The 20401-nt window shown below is 51.4% G+C and overlaps 1 long non-coding RNA gene across 1 annotated transcript; it reads right to left on the reverse strand.

The window, feature by feature from the left end:
* Positions 1-1292: 1292 nt before the first annotated feature.
* Positions 1293-19027, reverse strand: LOC115636055. The gene is made up of 3 exons (XR_003996775.1): positions 18913-19027; positions 4379-4611; positions 1293-3818 (listed from the first exon to the last, which is right to left on the reverse strand). It is a non-coding gene; the product is annotated as an uncharacterized LOC115636055 (long non-coding RNA).
* Between the last annotated feature and the right edge of the window lie 1374 nt (positions 19028-20401).

Here is a 20401-nt window from a genome sequence, read left to right on the forward strand (position 1 = left end):
CATGAGCTGACTGGCCAGGCCTGCATTCAGAATGCAGTGCAGCCAAGGTTCACATTGTAGGTGGAGCGTCATTCGGCATTTTTCATTTGAATGGTGGATTTCTTTGTCTTTGTGCAGTTAAGCCCAGATCCCAGGTTTTTTGGTGAATGCCTTGACCAGTATACAATTGGTCTCTTCCCTGCCTCACTTTCCCATTAGGTGTTTAGAGGGACAGAATGAGTGGCTGGAGCACTGTGCATCAGGCAACCCCTGTTCTTGTTTAGGTTCTACACAGGGGTAGGAAAACTATGGCCTGCAGGCTCCATCCAGCCCGTCTGCCGTTTTAATCTGGCCCTTGAGCTTCTGCTGGGGAGCAGGGTTGGGGGCCTGCCCCGCACCGCATGAGCTGTGCCTCTGCATGGCTCCTGGAAGTAGCAGCATGCTCCCACTCTGGCTCCTATGCATAGGGGCAACCAGGGGCCTCTGCACACTCCCCCACACCAAGCACCACCCCTGCAGCTCCCACTGGTGGGAACTGCGGCCAATGGGAGCTGCAGGAGTGGTGCCTACAGACAGGGCAACACACAGAACCACCTGGCTGGCGCTACGCCTCTGCCTAGGAGCTGGAGTGGGGACATGCTGCTGCTTCCGGGAGCTGCAGGGGTGGTGTCTGCCAACGGGGCAGCATGTAGAGCCGCCTGGCTGCGGCTCCGTGTAGGGGCTGGAGTGGGGACATGCTGCTGCTTCCAGGAGCTGGTTGAGGTAAGCGCCGCCCAGAGCCTGCACCCCTGACCTCCTCCCGTGCCCCAACCCCCTGCCCCAGCTCTGATCCCCCTCCCACCCTCTGAACCCCTCAGTCCCAGTCCAGGGCACCCTCATGCAACTCAGCCCCTCATCCCTACTCCAAAGCCTGCAACCCCAGCTGGAGCCCTTAGCCCGAACCCCAATTTCATGAGCATTCAGGGCCTGCCATACAATTTCCAGAACCAGATGTGGCCCTCAGGCCAAAAAGTTTGCCCACCTCTGTTCTACCATGACCACGTCGTGTGACCTTGAGTAAGTCACTGCCTGTCTCAGAGCCTCAGCTTCCCTTCTGTAAAATGGGGATAACGGTACAGACGCAGCTCAGAGGCATTAATGTTTGTAAATCACACTGTGGTTCCCCGATGGAAGGCACTATAAGAGGGCAGAGCACTGGTTGTTATTTAGTCACCATGACTAAAGTGCTACAGTAGAACCTCAGGAGTACAGACACCAGAGTTACGAACTAATGGTCAGTCACACACCTCATTTGGAACTGGAAGTGCGCAATCAGGCAGCAGCAAGACAAAAAAAAGCAAATACAGTACATCATTGGGTTAAACGTAAACTAATACAAAAATAAAGGGAAAGTTTTAAGAAAACGACTTGACAAGGTAAGCAAGCTGTTTGTGCTTCTTTCATTTAAATCATGATGGTTAAAAGCAGCATTTTTCTTCTACATAGTAAAGTTTCAAAGCCAATGTTCAGTTGTAAACTTTAGAAAGAACCATACCGTTTTGTTCAGTGTTACGAACAACCTCCATTCCTGAGGTGTTCAGAACTCTGAGATTCGACTGTTGTACAGGTAAAAACGCTGGGCCCTCACTAAGCCTCCTCTCTGTTTTCCCTTTCCGGCGGTCACTGAGCTGCCTGTGTGCATTCAGCTGGGAGTTCATCCATTAGACACCGGCCTGAGATAATTGACCGGTTACGTGCAGGTCATTGAGGAACAGGGTGACCATACAGCCCATTTTGGCCAGGACAGTTTCTTTTTTAAGCTCCGTCCCTGGCCTTCCTGACTTTTTTGGCAAAGGTGGGCATTTGTCCTGTTTGCTCTTGATCAGTTCGCAAGAGCAAATGGAACAAATGCCCGCTTTTGTCAAAAATGTGGAGGACGAGGGGCAAGTGGGAATGCCAGTCTCATTCGTGAGGGGGAGACTGGGCTTAGGCAGGGGGCATGCAGGGCTTGAGCGAGCAGCAACACCAGCCCCAGCCTTTGGGAAATATGGTCACCCTATCTAGTATGTGCATCCCTGCTAGCCCGAGCCCTGCCTGTCCCCACGCAGGGCGAGGGGCTCGGATAAGTGGCTTGGACCAGCCCCGTGGGGGTGGGGGAGGACTCGGGCTAGCCCCGCACGGTGTCCCATTTTCCCTTTGGGAAATAACGGTCACCCTCTTGATGAATGACTTATAAAGCCCACCTATGGGCACATGGTATTACTGCAGCTGCGTTTTGAACTGATGGGCTTGGTTTAACTCCTTTGCTTTCAGGGCAGAATCTGACCATGACACACTTTATTTGCCAGTGGAAATGTTGCCTGGTGTGGCGGAAAGATGATTAAAGGTTCAGACCGAGCTTTTCAAGATCTGGATTCTTTCTCCAGTTGCAAGTCACTGGATCCCTTGGCTCCTGCTGGCTCCCCATTTCCCACTGCATCAATTTCAGGAGACTTGTTGCACGTCCACTGCCTGCTTCCTTCTTACATCTATTAGCACATTACTAGGCCCATCCCTCCATTTCATCCACTTGGTCTTCTCCCACAAACAGCTCCGTACACTCATCCCCGGGACCCCCTACACATGAACTAATCTGTAACCCTCTTTCAGACCCACCTGTGCTCTGACATCAGTCTCTGGGTGCTGGCTAGGCTGAGTGGCAGTGGAGAATAGCTGCTATTTAGGTACATATTTATTTATAACACAATATAAACACACTTCTGGTCCAGATGAGTGAGCCCCACCAAGCTGTGTGCGTCGTTAGCCCATTAACCTCCGGAGCTTATTATCAATCTCTGTTCTTAATGGTGGTGCAAAACGAGCAAGACTAGGGCCCGTTGTGCTAGGCGCTGTTCAGAAATGGAGTAGCCAACGGTCCCCACCCTGAAGCGCTGACAATCTAAATAGCTCAGATGGACACAGGGCAGGGGAAGGGTAGAATGCACCAGCAGGGTGAACAGTGGGGTGGTAGCAAAGGAAACCTCCCCAGTCCCTAGCAAATAGCAGTACAATGTTTGCTGGGGGGAAGGTTTACTGAGGAGGGGATCAGCTCCATGAAAAGACAAGTGAAGGAAAGGGTGGAGAGGGGGACAGGGCTGGGAAGGAAGGAGAAGGAGGGGCAGGTGCGTGTGTGTGTGTGTCGGGGGGTGAGAGTCAGAGCAAACAGCCAATAAGTGCAGGGTGGAGAAAGTCCAGTCTACACTGCAGACAATTCTCTGAGTGGCTGAAGGTCTCTGCTTTGGCTACTGCTGCGCTGGCCACTGGCTGGCTCCTCGGCGGTTTGCCACCCAGGCCCTGGCAGTGGGCGGAGTGGCACCCACCCGGAGCTACTGTTTGTGAGTTTGAAAAATGACAACATTTCCTTGTTATTTCTTCTCTTCGGTAGTTGGTCAGTGTGTAGAGCCTCCGCCAGCTCACAGGTGTCTTGCCTGGGGCGCCAGTGTAATGATACCGATGCAGGGATGGTCAGGGCAGGACTTTCTTTCTCGGGCTAGTAGCAAATCTGTGGGCTTGGGCCTTGCCTCGGCAGGGCAGCCGAACCTTTTTGTTCCACAAGGTGCATCCGGGGCTGGACAACTGGAGACCAAGGGCAGCAGCCAGGGTAGGTGTAGAGAAGCCAGAGCCAGACAGTCCCACAAGGCAACACTCTGTGACTCTAGAGATCTGCGGAAGAAGGGACGGCTGGAACAGGTTCGGCGGGAGCCCAGCTCTGGAGCCTCACCTTTCCCAGTGGACTTTCACTTCTCCTCCAGTCCTGCCTCCCACAGGATCTCCAGGTTCCCCCAGCCCTGCACCTTGGGATGCTCTGTGAAGGCTTTAACCTGAGACAGGACAATTCCTGAGCTAGATGCTATGCCAGGGGAGGAGGCAGCCAGCCTTTCAGGCGGCAGGTTGATGATTCACGTGGGCTGAGTAATCAGAAACCGTCAGGCTGATCTCTTTAATGCTGAATGTAAAGGGGGGTCATTTCCTCTCCCAGAGAGGGGGCATGTGGGGCAGAGGCAGATGAAGGTCTCCTGGGGCCCTGGGCCTGAGCAAGTAAAGGGGAGCCCTGGTGCCAGAACCGTGGCCCTGCCCCACGCCTTTCACCTGTGGTCCTGCCCCCATTCCGCCCCTTCCGCCTGTGGCCCTGCCCATATCCCCACCCCATTACACCCCTTCCCCTGCAGCCCGGCTCTGCTCGCTCCTTTCTGCTCTCCTCTTCAAGACCGGAGAAGCGCAGGGAGCAAGAGCCCAAATTGGCTGCGGCCCTGGGGGCCCGTGTGATACTCTGCCATTGATGTGGGGGGACTCGATACTAACAGCTGCTCTGATGTCTTTCCCAGCACGATTTGATTCCTAAAATGCCCCTTTGCAAGTGTAGGCTTAAAACACAGCTCACCTGTGCACAAGGCCGGCATCCCTTCCTTTTCTGGAACATTCCCTGCTTCCCTGTTCGGAGCTGATCAACCCCATGTGGGGCATTGTGCCCCCCAGCTGCTGCTTTGCAACCTCCGCTCCTCTTCCAGTTCTTTTCCATGTCTGGCTGTGTGCTAATGACACTCTCCAGGCCATCAACAGGGCTTGTGCCTCAATGGATCCTAAACCGCACTACAGCAAAATCCGCAGCAGAATCTGTGAGACAAAAAGCAGGAAAAGAACCACAATTTCAGGGCAATTACCTAGCTCCCCCCAAATCAGAGGGCCACATGCCCTGGGGGCAGCCGTATGGCCAGGACTGTTGGAGCAGGAGTACTGCAGTCCCCACGCTGTCACTGTGGTTGCTAGCTCTTAAACCACGGCTACCCCAGATTATAACACGGGCTGCTGACGCCTTCCACAATGGCAGCAGGGGTCTGCCCTTTCTCCCTAGGGCTGTGCAGAGTCTGCTGACTGCCATGTGCTGCCCCAGGTTTGTTGATGGGACTCTGCTCCCTTCCTTGTGCTCCAACATGGCCTTTATAAGCACTACCCACTTCCTTGAGTGCTAGGGTTTTGCCTGACATCAGCCCAAATGCTCTGGTGTTTCACTGAGGGGTGATTTGGTTCGCAGCTAAGAACAGCGGCAAAAGGGATCCACAAGAAGTAAAAGAGACCAAACCAAACCTGCCTCAACCTCTCTCCGGTGGTGATAATCTTATCTGGCCTCAGACTCATGCACTTTTTGTCAATCCCTGGCCATCAGACATGACTTCAGGCTATGGCCTTCATCCGTACAATGCCACAATGACCTGCATGAAGAGCTTCCAAAACCTGAGATTGGAATGATCACTCACATTCCTCATTAGATGCAACCATAATTCACAGATAATTCACGTTGACATGACACAAATTGTGTAAACTTGGGATTCTTTTGATCCAACATTGTACCTTGTAGTACAATCCCCTTCACAAGAGAAAGTACACCATTCTTTGTTGATGTCAGTATTAGTGATGGGTAACCTATCCATCAGATTGAGATGGAACATTTCATCTGACTTTTCTTTGGGTTGACAAGAACTTGAGCATGGCAGGCGCAACAGCCCATCAGCATTGCTGCGCCGAGTCCCTTTATAGAATTGAGTAACATAGGAATGAGCGGAAAATAGCAGTGCCCGTTGTTGCATATGAACAACAGCTAATGACAGAATTGTAAAGTATAGGGTCTACCACGTGGAACTTTTGAATTCCAAAGATAATGCTGTGAGCTTCTCACTCTATTTGCACATAGGTCTTCTCAGGAGTAGTAAGTGTCCATGATGCAGAGGCAGTTGGTTTCTCCATCCCATTGGAAAAAAACATTGGAAAGAATTTCACCCTCTCCATATGGTGAAGCATCACCAGACAATTACAATGGTAGTGAAGCATCAAAATGCATAAGAACTTTGGCTGATGTGAACAGTTTCTTTGCTTCCTTAAATGCACACTTACACTCTTTTATCCACTTCCATTTTTCTTTGCTTGTAACAGTTCATGTAAAGGAGCCAATACTATCACCAGATTAGGCAGAAATTTACCACAGTAGTTAAGCAGTCCTAAGAATGAACATAACTGTGACACATTCTCTGGTTGGGAGCACTTGAAGACCTACCTTCTCATTCTCTGACAATTTCCTTAAGCTCATGGCATCAATTTCAAGCCAAGATATTCAGCTGAAGGTATGAAAAACTCACATTTGTCTCAATGTATTTGTGGTCTTCCAAACGTTGCGATTCAGCATCCACATTTTGAAGATGATCCTCCTGATCCTTCTTGTACCAAGGATGTCATCCAAATAGCACCGGGCTCTGTTCAGTCCTTTCAGAATCTCATCCCTGGCTTTCTGGAACAGGGCAGGTGCTGACGTGATACTGAAAGGCAAGCTGTTGTAACAAAATAAGTCTTTTGGGTGTTGATTGTGAGATATTGTGAGATGCCAGATCAGTCTCCATTTGTAGGTATGCATTGAGCAAAACCAATGTACTGAAATACTATCCACTCCTAAGAGTAGCAAACAAATCATCAATATGAGGGAGCGGATACTGGTCTGCATGTAACACTGGATTCAGTGTCACTTTGAAATCTCCACATATTTGGACTGAGCCATCCTTCTTGATCACTGGTACAAGGGGTGTAGCTCACTCACTGTGTGAAACCAGTGACAAGAGTCCAGTGTTCACTAAATGGTCCAAATCAGCTTCCACCAGAGGCTTCAGAGCATAAAGCATGACTCCGTGCTTGCAATATTTTGGCTGGCTGTCAGACTTTTCAGTGCACTTCACTGACACATTGCTCATCTGTCCAACTTCTTTGGAGTGTCTGTCCAGTATTTCTTGAAGATTTCAAGATGCTTTCATGATCTCCTTGATCTCAGTCCAATTCACCTTCAGCTTCTCAAGCCAAGATCTGCTAGATAATGGTGGATATCGTCTGTCAATCACATACAAAGGTAAAACAATGGATTGTCTACCTAGCTGAACTTTCGCCTGAAATATCCCTTTTGGAACTAACTTTTCTCCAGTATAAGTCTTCAAAACCCTGGAGGTTTCTTCCAGGGAGACTTGTGACAAAGTCTGGTGATAGGCGGTTTCAGAAATCAGTGAAACAGCAGCTCCAAGATCAAGCTCCATTCTTGTACGAACTGCCTCAATCAAGCGTTTAACCCAAATTCCATCTCTGAATCCAGCTTCCGATACCAGGCTTAGGGTACGTCTACACTACTCACTGGATCAGCAGGTAGAGATCGATCTACTGGAGATTGATTTATCGCATGTAGTGTAGACGTGATAAATTGATCCCTGATCGCTCTCCCATCGACTGCTGAACTCCAGCAGTGTGAGAGGTGGAAGCAAAGTTGACGGGGGAGTCGTGACTGTCGATCCAGTGCCGCGAGGATCCGAAGTAAGTAATTTTCATTCAATCTAAGATACATTGACTTCAGCTATGCTATTCTCGTAGCTGAAGTTGCATATCTTAGCTCAATTCCCCCCGTCACCCCCAGTGTAGACCAAGCCTTTATGCTCAACATCACTAGACCGCTTGTCTTTTCCCACATTATGAATTCCCAACTTCCATCCTTTCTTAGGTTTGGTCCTCATAGGTGTCTCCTTGAATGGATGGTTACGCTGTGTTGCTGGTTGTCGAACTGTGCGAGAGGTCACAAAAATGAGTCCTTTCTCCTGCAAATACCCTGATGTGCCCAGCAATCCCTTACAGAGAGTGTGGCTTGTGTACAATGGTCATACAGAAATCTCTCATTCTCCCGTGGTCTTTTGTCTCGCCGATGCAGCAGGTAAACTTCTCGGTTCACACTAAATTCCAGAAATCTTTCTCTGCAGCCTCTACAACAGACACTTCAACAGCCTTCTTGAATGTAAGCGCAGATACAGTCGATAGCTTCTTCCAGACCTGGTCACTGCACAATCCAGAGACTAACTGGTCATGCAGGGCATTGCTTAATGTTTGTCCAATCTGACAATGCTTCGACAACTTCCTCAGCTCAGCAACAAGCTTGGGCTCCCTCTGCTGGCTGTAGACCCTCAGTGCAGGCGCAGGCTGTTTGCCCGCCAGCTTGCAGGAGGTCAGTCAAGATGTCGGCTGCTTCCACTTCACTGCTTCTTCGTTTGCAAGAGCTGTGGGCAGCAGCCTTTTCTTCTGTTCAGTCTCGATTTTCCTACTCCTGCATCACTGGCTGGTTCACACTGTCCCAAGAGCAAAACCAGCAGTCTGTCGCACTGTGCCTTAACCCCCTTTTTAGTAGTCGTATCTGTTTCTTCTTGTTCAGGCACTAGGCACACTGGATACGTGTGGGACAGAAATCCTCTGTCGCCAGCAGAGAAGAAGAAGAGTGGTGCTGGCTTTATTCTGGCTATAAACCTGAAACAAACACAAAAGCGAGGCTTGGCACTGAGGAGGGGAGAGCTCACAGAGCCCCCGGAACATTTGAATGGACAGGACATCATATACAGTGTTAGCAAGGGGAACAGCACGAACTCTGGCTGCATGTTTAAACCTGTTGTCACAGGATTCAAGGTGTCAGGACCCCGGGAGCACCTGTGCTAGATGAATTTAGATGGGCAGCCAGTCTACATCGCAGCATGAATTCCCCAGAGATTCTCTCCATCTACTGCTTGTCTCGGGTCTTCTTCATCTGCTGCTCACACCAATGTTAGCTTCCCATCTGGGGGTGGGCACTGCCCCAGAGCCTGTGCTGGCCCAGAATGGTGAACCATCAGCACCCAGAGAGTGGCTCTGCCTGGCCTTCAGTGGAGGTCCAAGGGCATCTACCACTTCTGCAAGTCTGAATTATTTGTGAAGCCTGGTAGCTACAGGTGAAGCTGTTGGTCCTGTCTGAAAGAGTAGGACCCCTAACCCTGGCGAGCACCAGACTAGCATTGCACGGAAATGGCCATCTGGTCCCCTGTCTGTTTCAGAAAAGTACTGCTGTGACAGGGTGGACTAGGCCCAGAGGCCCCTTGCTGGAGGCCTCAGGATCCTGCCAGACTTGTTCCAGGAAACAGTAGTGGAGAGGTCCTCCAAGCAGGCTAGAGTGGCTGCAGGGGAAGCAGCCAATCAGAGCCTAGGAGAGGCCTATAAAAAGAAGCTACAGAGCCAGAGACAGTTCAGTTCCTTGCTGGAGCTAGAAGAGTGCAGAGGGGCTCCTGGCTGGTCAAAGGGCATTGCAGCACAACAGTGCTAGTAGGGACTGGGGTGGCCAGGAAGAGCTCCTGGCTGGCTACTGGGCCTGAGCTTGGAAGAGCCCTGAGCTAAGGGTAAGGCAGCAGTGAAGCTTGGGACCGCGGGGAATTGGCCTGGGGAACTGAAGATAGTTTTACTAAAGGGCCACGGTGGCACATAGCTGCTATTCTTAGGGTTCCTGGGCTGGCACCTGAAGTGGTGGGTGGGCCCTGGTCCATCTCCCTCCACACACACATAGGCCACAGGGGCAGGGCCTACAATTGGACATCAGTTAAGCCCCAGAAGGGGACTGAACTTTCAGGAGATCCATCTGAAGACTGGGGCCAAAACTGACTAAGAGGGCAAAACTGTTGCCTCCAAGGAGGAAGCCCTTGGGGTGCTGCCCAATGGCAGGGCTGGGACTGGTTTAAAGATTGCAGACACATTCAACCAGAGGGGACGTTCATGAGAGTGGATGCTGACCCCATTACAATTACACAAAGAAAACCCAGGCTCCTCCGAGCAGCTTCTTGCTCAAACTCAGAGAACTCAGTTTTCCCCCAGTTACATGGTTGTAACCCTCATTAACTTGGTGAGTTTCTGTGTGGAATGGATGCAAGACTTGAACTGCAGAGGAAGGAGTGATATGTGCTGTACCCATAGAAGAGTTCCTCCTACTGTTAAGGCTTACTAAGTATTTTCATTTTACAGGGCACTTTTCAGTTGCTTATAATTTTCTCAGATTATGTTCCAAGTCTTCTGGTGGGGGATCCCGGGGGAAACTTTGAGTAAAACAATGGAACAGTTTTGGAGCAGGAAGGCCATGAAAGGAGAACAAAACTGCTGCAACCTATTTTTGGAGGGGTTGGTGGTTGAAACATTACCTTTGGCAGGAAGGCTGTCTTGAAATAGCAGATATACTCTTCTGAAATCAGTTCCGATTTGGCCATGTCATAAGGGATTAAACATATACTTCACACAAATGGTCTCCCAGAATGCTACTGGTACGGCACATTGATTTGCCTGAGTAATGAGAATAATAGTTTCAGGTCTCTGAAGGTGCCTATGAAATATTCCAAACACAAACTACATTAAAAAAGCCTTCAGGTTGCAAAGTCAAGCATTCAAAAGTCAGGAAATGCCCGAGTTACGGCTGTGTAGCCAAACCTTTGCCCGTTTGTGAATACACATTATGAGATAGCATATGATTGCAGAACTAAAGACTATTTCCTCCATAAGACCCTGCCTCATTCAGTGACAGGATGGACCATGTTCCAGGGATAGCTCAGGTAGTGAATAAGACTCGAGTCCTGCCGCTCTGTATCTTACTTTTAGCCAAATTCTATTTGCAGTTACCCTGGTGCAAATCCAAAGTGAATCCAAATGAACCCCTGTGGGAATGAGATACCGTTGGGTCACTAGTGAACAGGACAGATGTGGTGAAATGACAATGGAAGAGGACAACAATCAATATTCCATAACTACCTCTATCTCTGTGTACCATGCAAAGCTGAATCCGGATCCTGTCAGAAATAATACTATTTGGTCATATAATTAAAAACTGGATGCTGCATATGCCCAGGGGGTGGAGTTAAGAGAATGAGGGAAACTTTCACGTTGCCATTTCTTGACTTTTGAGTGCTTCTCTTGCAACCTGAAGGTTCTCCAAATGCAGGGGTTTTTTTGGAGTATTTATACCCTGCAGTGACATCTTCGCTGTGTTTCTCCATGGCCTAGTCCTTCTGCCAGAATGTTATAATTCCATCACAGGTGTTCCGGTGGATGAAATGTCGGGTGCATTATGGCAGTAAGCTCACACTGTGACTTTATCCAGTTGCACCATCACAGAACCCCTGTGGTCAAAGGCAGCTGTGTGAAAGGCAACGGCATACACCTCTTTCCAAGTTTAGCAATAGGAGTGCCTGAAGGTGGCATTCCCTTCAGGTACATGGGAAGGGCTCCTTTGTGCCTGGAATTCTGCCAGATGGAGCCAGTTTTCCCTTGCTCCAAGTCAGGCACCTTCCTGTGGTATTCAGAGCACTGTGCGAGAGTGTGAACGTCAGCTCCACCTGCACCGCAGGGCACAGCACAAGGGTTGGCCCCCAACCAAACATTGCAGGCTCTATAATTGAAACCTTGCCGCAGAAATCACTTCCTTTAATTGCACATAGATGCCTGCAGCCACTACCAATAGCAGCACTGTGAATGGGCAGAGAGGACTTTTGGTGAAAGTCTTCGATCAGCATGTGGTGAAGGTTTGGCCTGCCCTGGAGTGAGTCCCTAGATGCAGAGTTTTCTATTTTCTTTCCCAGGTAGCCAGTGGGACTGGGCTCCACCCAGATACTAGGGGTTACTGCCCAAACCCACAGAGCAGACGTGTCTCTGAACTGAGCTGCTGGTTACATATGGGAGTGAGTCCTAACCGTAAGAGACTCCTCTCCCACAGCACCACTCAGGCGATGAGTAGGGTGACTCCTTCCTTTCACAGTGATGAGTCATCAGTTGTCACCTGCTGGCAGCACCAGCCCAGTGATGCCATGTCAGGGCTCCTCAGGTGCTGCTGTCAGGGCAGTACTACCTAGTGGCAAATGTCCAGGGCCACTTTGCCTAGCAGCTACAGATCAGAGCAGTGTTGCCCCATGGCAAGAGTCAAGGGCTGCTCCTCCTAGTGGCTTTTGTCACTGAGCATCAAGGACTGCTCTCTCTAGCTGCTATAGTCCAAATGGTGGGGGAGGGGAACCTTCCTTCTGGTTCGTCTCCAGAGCCCCTTCCCCTAGTGAGAGTGAGTCATTGCCCTTGGCTCCTATGGCCGACGGGCTTCCAGCGGCTTTGCTAGGAGGTTCGGTCCCGGTAGCTTGCAGTCCCAGCAGCTTCTCAGCAGGAGGCTGCTGCACCCAACTGCTCTCCATTTGGTCAGCCTGAGCTGCTCCCTTCTGAATGCGCCTGCCACTGGGAGCATGCCCAGCAGATATGTGGAGGAGTGGCTTCCTGCATCCTGAGCAGCTCCTTAACCCTCGCCTCACCACTACAGGGTTGATACACCCCACCACATGCCCTCCCACAACACTGCCTCCTTGACATTCTTCTGCCCTCAGAAGCTGGCTGCAGCCTTTCCACCATATATGTAGGCTGCTCCCAGCAGTCCCTGGGGCTAGAAGGGAGTGGGGATGGCTGCTGAAATACCAGAAGCAGCAGAGTGTGAGCAAGATGAGGACTGGAGGGCTTGGGTGTCTGTCATTCTGCCTGCCAGCCGGTGCCCCTCACACAGGGCTCCTGAGGGGCTGTTCAGGGAGCAAGGTGGCCACCCATTGGCATCCTCTACTAGAGCTCTCTGGTGTCAGCACTGTCATTTATGCCTCACTCTAGTGCTGGATCTCACTATCCGGGAGACTCCTGCTCTAGAGGAGTCATTCAGATCCTCAGTGACTCCAGAGGTCACCAAATTGCTCATAATACCAGCCCATGTCTATTGCTTAGCCATGCCCAGCTGACTGGCAGAGTGATGGATGCATCTGCTCCGCGAGGTTCCCAGTTCAGAAGGAGGGTTTCCACAGTGAACTCATTGATGCCGAGGGGACTGTCCCACCCACAGAGGGACCCTCCACAGGTCATTTAAATAGGACATTGAATTAATTGACTGTGACATACCCAGGGTACAATCTGGACTGATGAACAGCTGCATCACCTCAGTTTTCTAACCTGGGGGTCTTTTTACACTGCATTGCTGTGGGAGCAATAAATCCTGGTCTGCTCACACACAACCTCCAGCATGTGAGCTACTTCCGGTTGTATTGTATGAGTGCTGTAGCCAGCCACTCTTGAATTACACTGCAGAGTGACACCAGCAAACTCCCAGTGCCAGACTTTCCCCAGCAATGTGCATCTGGTACTGCCCAGCCCTCTCCTGGGCAACACAAGCTCATATAAAATCAGTCATCTCACAAACAGAAATTGATATGCACCAATCTTGTTATCCCAAATGGAGTTTCCCCAAATACTTCAGTTCAAACACACTGGGGTATCTAAAAGAATAAAGCAAGTGTATGAACTACAAAAGGATAGATCTTAAGTGAGCATAAGTAATGAGGCATGAAAGTCAGAACTGATTACCAAAAAAAAGTAAAATGCAACTATAAGTAACAAGCTAGAGGGAATTCAAAGCAAAGGTCTCTTTCACCATATGGTTCAGTGGTCCTACCAGCTGAACCTTTCAGTCAGGATCCCTCTCCAAGTCCAGCGCTGCTTCCTTTGTTCTTCAGGTGTTGTGGAGCCGTAGGTAGAAAGAAAGGGAGGAATGATTTGAGGCATCTGCTCTCTCTTCTTACGGTTCTTTCCCTTGTTCAAGAAGCATCTCATGCTGAGGTTCAGGAGACAGAAAGTCTGTGTGGATGGGAACCCCACACTGTTTCTTTTTAAGGTGTAGATTTTTCGCCCATGTCCCTTTTCCTGCCAGTGAATAGCCATTTAGCAGCTGATGGCCCATTTGGCCTGTTTACATCTGGTTTCAGAGTGGTAGCTGTTTTAGTCTGTATCAGCAAAAACAATGAGGCATGCTTGTGCACCTTGGAGACTAACAAATTTATTCAAGAAGGATGTTGATCAATTGGAGAGGGTTCAGAGAAGAGCCACAAGAGTGATTAAAGGATTAGAAAACCTGCCTTAAAGAGAGCTCAATTTATTTATATTAACAAAGAAGATTAAGGGGTGACTTGATAGCCAATGACTGGAAGTTGAAGTTAGACAAATTCAGATGGGTAATACGGTGTACATTTTTAACAGTGAGAGTAATTAACCTTTGGAACAATTTATCAAAGGTTGTGGCGGAGTCTCCCTTGTTGGCAATTTTTAAATCAAGACTGGATGTTTTTCTAAAAGATCTGCTCTAGAAATTATTTAGGGGAATGGCTTGGTTCAATGGCTTATGTTAAACAGGAAGTCAAGACTAGATGATCACAATGGTCCCCTCTGTCCTTGGTGACTGCGGAACCAAATGTGTCCCAAGAGCGGGTCCTGGATTCTAGTGCATAGCCAGGGGTAACCAAGGTTCTGCCATGTTTTCACATTAACCCCAGCAACCCACTAGCAGCCAGATGGAAAGCTGCTGTCTCTGCTGGGTATCAGCATTCTCAGGCACTGCTCAGCAGGCCAGGACCACGGTGAAGAAGCTGGTGTGCTAAGGAAGCTGGCTCTGAACTGCACAGTTGCCACGGATCATGGGTGCTGGTGCCACAGCTGTTCTGCAGGAGCCCAGATTTACCTTGGCATGAAGTGTCTATCCCCATTGAGGCCCTTACTTCCAGACACTACAGACTATGAAACTGCCAAAGTTTAAAGGGAGAGACCCAGGTTTGGGGGAGGTCTGCAAGCTGAGAGCAGGGGATATGTGACGGTTTCTCTGATGACAGGGACTGAGCAGGTACTTAGTCCCTGCTACCTTTCTCAGGGTGCCCTATGACACAGGACTGGTGGGTGATAGTAACACAAGCTTCCTCGGAATGACCCCTTTGTGTTGGGCTGGAAATGAAATGCTGCCCGGGGAGAGGAAGCAGGGTCTGTTCCGTGCGCCTGGAAGCACATTCCCGCCACCTCCCCACTGAGTGAATACAGTTACGGTTGGGAGATCATGAGAAGTCGTTAAAAGCCTGTTCCCCCCGCTGCAGGCCCAAGAAAGTCAGCAGGATTGCATGAGATGGATTTGGCCTTCTGTGCCTGTGTTCTGTAAATATTTACACCTGTATATGTGGTTGGTGTGGTTACCATTTGCTTCGGGAGCCTGCAGCGTGTGGTAAGGGTGTTGGGGATGGCACGTCTCTGCTCTTCTCTTCTCTCCAGGCTGCTCGAATGCTGTTTAATTGCTAGCACTCCTGGAGCCCTGCCTGACAAATGAACCATCTCAGCCCATTTTTATAGAGCAGCAATTTGTCACGGGCTCTGAGTGGCTTGTCCTGTGTTCCCCTTCCGGCCATTCAGCTAGAACTTCCAGCGTGACCTTGTGTAACACTTTCTTTCTCTTCTTTCATAATCCACACAGCTTTCCTCTTCTACTGTCTGCATCCCCCATGCTCACCCTGTGCGCTCCCCTGCAATACTCCTCCCATCCTGTGCTCTGCTCCCATCCAGCCTGTAGGGACTGAATCATCCCCAAAAGATATGTCCAGGCCAAGGGGAACTACTCACCCCCCGAGATCTGCCCAGCGCTGTCCGGGACTGGCAGTGCTGAACAAGGGTCCTGGGAATGCTTGTCAAGGGCAGGTTCTGAGGGTCTTGTGCACACGTCCAAACTCGCTTCTATCCCTTCATCACTAGAACGAAGAGGTTTTCAGAACTGGACCGCGGACTGGGACTAGGAGTTCATTATCTATTCCCAGCTCTGCCCCTGGACTGCTGGGTGACCTTGGGCAAGTCATTCCCTCCCCAGGCCTCAGCTTCCAGACCTGTAGAATGTGGCCAGCAGTTGGAGATCTAGGCACGAAACGTACTAGACAAAAGCTTTTCTACAAACGGTAGTACTGCCAGCCCTGGTGCCTGGGCAGAGAGGGTGAGACGGATGGGCGGCCGTGCAGGGGAAGGCTGCTAGTAACTACTCTCCTGCTCTGACTCCTGTTCCCGGCTGAGGGTGTGCTGCCCGGGACTGACTTGTGCAGGTAGGTGCTAGGCTGCCGCCAATGCATAGGGTTGCTCCAAGCCTTTGCTAGGTCCAGTGATAGTTCTCTAGCCAGCATTTTATAGAACAGCTTTGGGCCTTTTTTCTCGCTGCTCTCTTTGCCTTTTTCTAATCCCCATGACTAGCTCTGGATAATGGAGATGACTGGGCAAATTACTAGCCCACTGATTTATTGACAGATAAGTGTGCTGTGCCCAGACCTTGGACTCACGTGGCCAGCCAGAGCTCCATGAGGCAGCAAGGGTGGGGTTGTCTTTAGCAGCTTGGATACTTGATTACTGGATGCACAGCCCAGCCCTAAAGCCTCCACTGGCTCTGGGTTTCAACCATTACACACAGGCTGCATTGGGCCCAGTAATGGTGAGTGCTGGGGGAACCATGAGCTCTGTGGAGTGTGATAGACCCAGGCCAGTTGGGAACAGCAGAGTAGAAGGGAGAGATACTGGCCACTGGAGAAGTAGTTGTCTGTTCCCTGACTGACCAGAGCAGGGGCTGCTCCAGGTTAATGAGAACACCTGCCTCCAATTAACCTGCTAAGAGTCAGGTGAGGCTGGTAAGCACCTGACTTCAATTAAGGCCCCTCTGATGCTATAAAAGGGCTCACTCCAATCAGGCCAAGGGGGAGCTAGAGGAGAGGAAGTGCATGCGAGGAACTGGGAGCAAGAGGCATGCAAGAAGCTGAGAGTGAGTAGGCAAACTGCTGGAGGACTGAGAAGTATAAGCGTTATCAGACATCAGGAGGAAGGTCCGGTGGTGAGGATAAAGAAGGTGCTGGGAGGAGGCCATGGGGAAGTAGCCTAGGGGGTTGTAGCTGTCGCACAACTGTACCAGGAGGCAGTATAGACAGCTGCAGTCCACAGGGCCCTGGGCTGGAACCCAGAGTAGAGAGTGGGACCGGGTTCCCCCCAAACCTCCCAACTGCTGATCAAACACAGGAAGAATTGACCTGGACTGTAGCTTCTACCAGAGGGGAAGGTCTCTGGGCTGTTTCCCATCCCACAGGGTGAATCTGTGAGGTGAGCAAATCCTCCAATAAGAGCAGGACCCACCAAGGTAGAGGAGGAACTTTGTCACAGGAGGTTCAGGTGGCTTAAGAACCCAGAAGTCTCACGCCCAGATCCTCAGACGCATGTAGGCTCCTTCTTCAGGGCATTGCTTTTAGCTGCCTCTCTGGTTACAGGCTTACAGAAAAATACAAGTATCAGAGGGGTAGCCATGTTAGTCAGGATCTGTAAAAGCAGCAAAGAGTCCTGTGGCACCTTATAAACTAACAGACCTATTGGAGCAGGCAGGGCCGGTGCTACCATTTAGGCAGCCTAGGCAATCGCCTAGGGTGCCAGAATAAATGGTGGGCGCCGTTTTGCCGGAGGGAGCGGCAGGCGGCTTTGGTGGAGCTGCTGCAGTCATGCCTCGGACGGTCGCCTGCTCATGCGACTCTGGTGGACCGCCTGCAGACACCACTGCGGCAGCTCCACCGGAGCCACGGAGCACTGGACCCTCCGCAGGCACCACTGCAGCAGCTCCAGCAGAGCCGCGGGACCAGTGAGCGGGGCGGCGAAATTGCCGTGTGCCTAGGGCGCTCAAACTCCTAGCACCGGTCCTGGGAGCATGAGCTTTCGTGGGTGAATACCCACTTCGTCGGATGCATGAGAAAAATACACACAGTCTTGGCTGGCTAAGCAGATACTTGTGAGACAGAAGGCAAAAGAATGGGATAGAAAAAAGAAGAAATAAAGTGGGGAAGAGAAATGAGAGACTCACATCCCTGGTGGTATTTGGGATTTAGCCAGAGCCAGTGGAGGTGGCGATGTTATTTGGGTCCCTCCTTCTGGCCTGGTCTGGTCGGGACATCTCTCAGGATCAGGATGATGAAGGCCCAGCAGTGTTCCAGTGGGTCCCAAGGTCCCAGGAGATGGTGGGGTTGTCAACCAACATGGTGACACTTAATCCTTTTGTCCCCTAGTTGGCCAGTATCCACTAATCTTTCCCCAAAGTCTCTTTTTTTAAGGACCTCCAAAGGGAACGATGGGTGGAATAGCCCATTTTCTCATTTGATTTGCCAATTAGGCCTAATTTCTGACACCCAGTTTTGGTTCATTAATTTCTGGTGCCACACTTCTCTTGTTTACCAGGCATGATCTCAGCACAGTCCTTGAGTTACATCAAGAGGCCCTTTTGTCTGGACTAATTTGGTCGGTCTCTCTCCCTTTTGCACCACCATGTGTTATTGTAGGTTACTGTGACATTCTACCCACTTTCACTCATGCTTACTGTTGAGCACCAACACAGGTAAATCTGTAGGCCTGATTATTACAACAGTGGACTGGGAGGGGCAAAGGGACAGAGCCGGTGGAATGAGAGCAAGAGATGTGTGAGATTGTATAGGGCCTTGGCCGGCCTTAGGGTTGGGTGGGCTGGGCCCCCGCCTAGGGTGCTGGTATTCAAGGGGGTTACTCTGCTGGTATCTGCCACCCACCTCACCTGCCGACAGCCAGAGTGGCTTAGAGGCAGCCAGGCAGGCACGACAGCATTTGGAGAGGAGGGATGGACCAAGCTACAGGGGGGCAGCTGGACCCACCAGGTGACTCCTCCCAAGCGGGGGTGCCCCTCCTCCCCCAGCACCCTGCTCCACTGCCATCTGCAGCTGCCCACTGCTTCTGTCCCCCCCCACCCCTCCTCCTGCCCATGGAGCCACCCTGGCCAAGCTTGGGACCTGGAGCCTGGCTCCTGTCAGCTGTGAGAGCGGGAGGGTTGGGGTGGGGCAGATGTCAGGGTGTCCCCCTCCCCCTACCTGTGGACCTGGTCTCTGCTGAGCTGGGGTGGGGTCAGGGGGAGCATGTCTGTGCTGGAGCCTCTGGGTGCAGAGTGGGAACTGCCAGCGCTGCTGTTCGAGCTCCTGAATGCTCTTCTTAAAGAGACAGTGTGCTGACACCGTCACTCAGGGACACACACAACGCACACACACACTCCCCCAACGCGCACACTTTCTCTCTCTTTCTCTCTCACACACATTTTCCTCCCCAATGCACCTTCCTGCCCCAACACACACACACTCTATTCACATAACACAAGAACCAGGGATCACCTAATGAAATTAACAGGCATAAAGTTTTAAACAAACATCAGGAAGTACTTACACAATGCACAGCCAACCTGTGGGACTCATTGCCAGGGTTGTCGTTAAGGCCAAAAGTATTACTGGGTTCCAAAAGAATTAGGTCTGTGACGCTGGCAGAGTAGGTGCCAGCTCAGCCCTCTGCGTCACTGAACACTGACAAATGCACAGCTGGAAACCAGTCTGGCTCCTTTTGGTGTTAGTATTGTTAAAATAGCTATTAGATTTATGGAGCTGTGTGTGGTGTTTGGAGTTTATGAAATGCTTGTGAGTTGCTGCATGCATTGATCTCACTGATAATATATGTACCCAGTGTTATAAGGTAATATTTCAGTGTTTGCTTTGTAACCATAGAAGTGTTTGCTATGAAACTGGAAACCCTCACAGTCAGGAGAGAAGCATTACCAAGTGTGAAATACTAGTTTACCACAGGATATAGAATCACAGATTTGTAGGACTGGAAGGGACCTCGAGAGGTCATCTAGTCCAGTCCCCTGCACTCCTGGCAGGACTAAGTATTATCTAGACCAGTAGTTTTCAACCAGGGGTCCAGGACCCCTGGGGGGCCACGAGCAGGTTTCAGGGGGGCTGCCAAGCAGGGCCCGTGTTAGACTTGCTAAGGCACAGGTCAGAAAGCTGGAGTCCCACTGCAAGGAGCTGAAGCCTGTGGCCCTGAGCCCTGCCACCTGGGGCTGAAGCAGAAGCCTGAGCAACTTAGCTTCATGGTGCCCTGTAGTGAGGCAGTGTGGCTCCCCTCCTCCCCAGGGAGAGTTGAGCCCCATCAATCACCCCCCGGGCGGAACCGCTGGGAGGAAGTCCCGCCCCTCAAAGGGTCAGGCGGTGACCTGGAAGGATAAAAGCCGGGCCCCAGCCCTCAGTCAGGGCTCAGCTGCCAGCAGGAGCAGATGTGCCTGCTGACCCTCATCACCGGGAAGCCGCTGAGGCCTGAGGCCGGCACGGCGAGGAGCTGCCGGAGCTGCCCCGCGGCCGCTACGACGAGGAGCTGTCAGAACTACCCCGTCCCTACTGCGGCCCCGAGGAGCCGCCAGACCAGACCTGGCCCGCCGTCCCGGAGGTATTCCTGGACCTACCGCCCTGCCCTGACTGGGAGGAACCCGTGGTGCTGGACGCCTCAGCGGGCCAGGTAGGAAACGGGGGAGGCTGGAAGTAGCCCGGGGGCAGCTGACTACAGTCAGGCTGCAGGAGGCCCTGCGCCTATGTCAGTGTGTTTCGGTCAGGACCTCCCCACTGACCACCCATAGCGGTGACGGCCGCTACCAGGGCCCCGGGCTGGAACGCAGAGGAGTGGGAGGGCCTGCGTTCCCCCTGCCACCGTAACTGGGTGGCAGACTCCCCCTTTTCCTGCCTAGTGTCAAGAGCTCTGCCCTGCTCCAAAGGGCCAGAGCTAACTGTAACTGTGTTTGGTGCCCCACCCGACCCCAGGGCTGGGCCCCCATTGACTTTGCCACTGCTCTGCCCTGCCCCAAAGGGCCAGAGCTGAGAAACTACAG

The sequence above is a fragment of the Gopherus evgoodei genome, chromosome 16 (genome assembly GCF_007399415.2).
Source record: "Gopherus evgoodei ecotype Sinaloan lineage chromosome 16, rGopEvg1_v1.p, whole genome shotgun sequence".
Lineage (NCBI taxonomy): Eukaryota > Metazoa > Chordata > Testudines > Testudinidae > Gopherus > Gopherus evgoodei.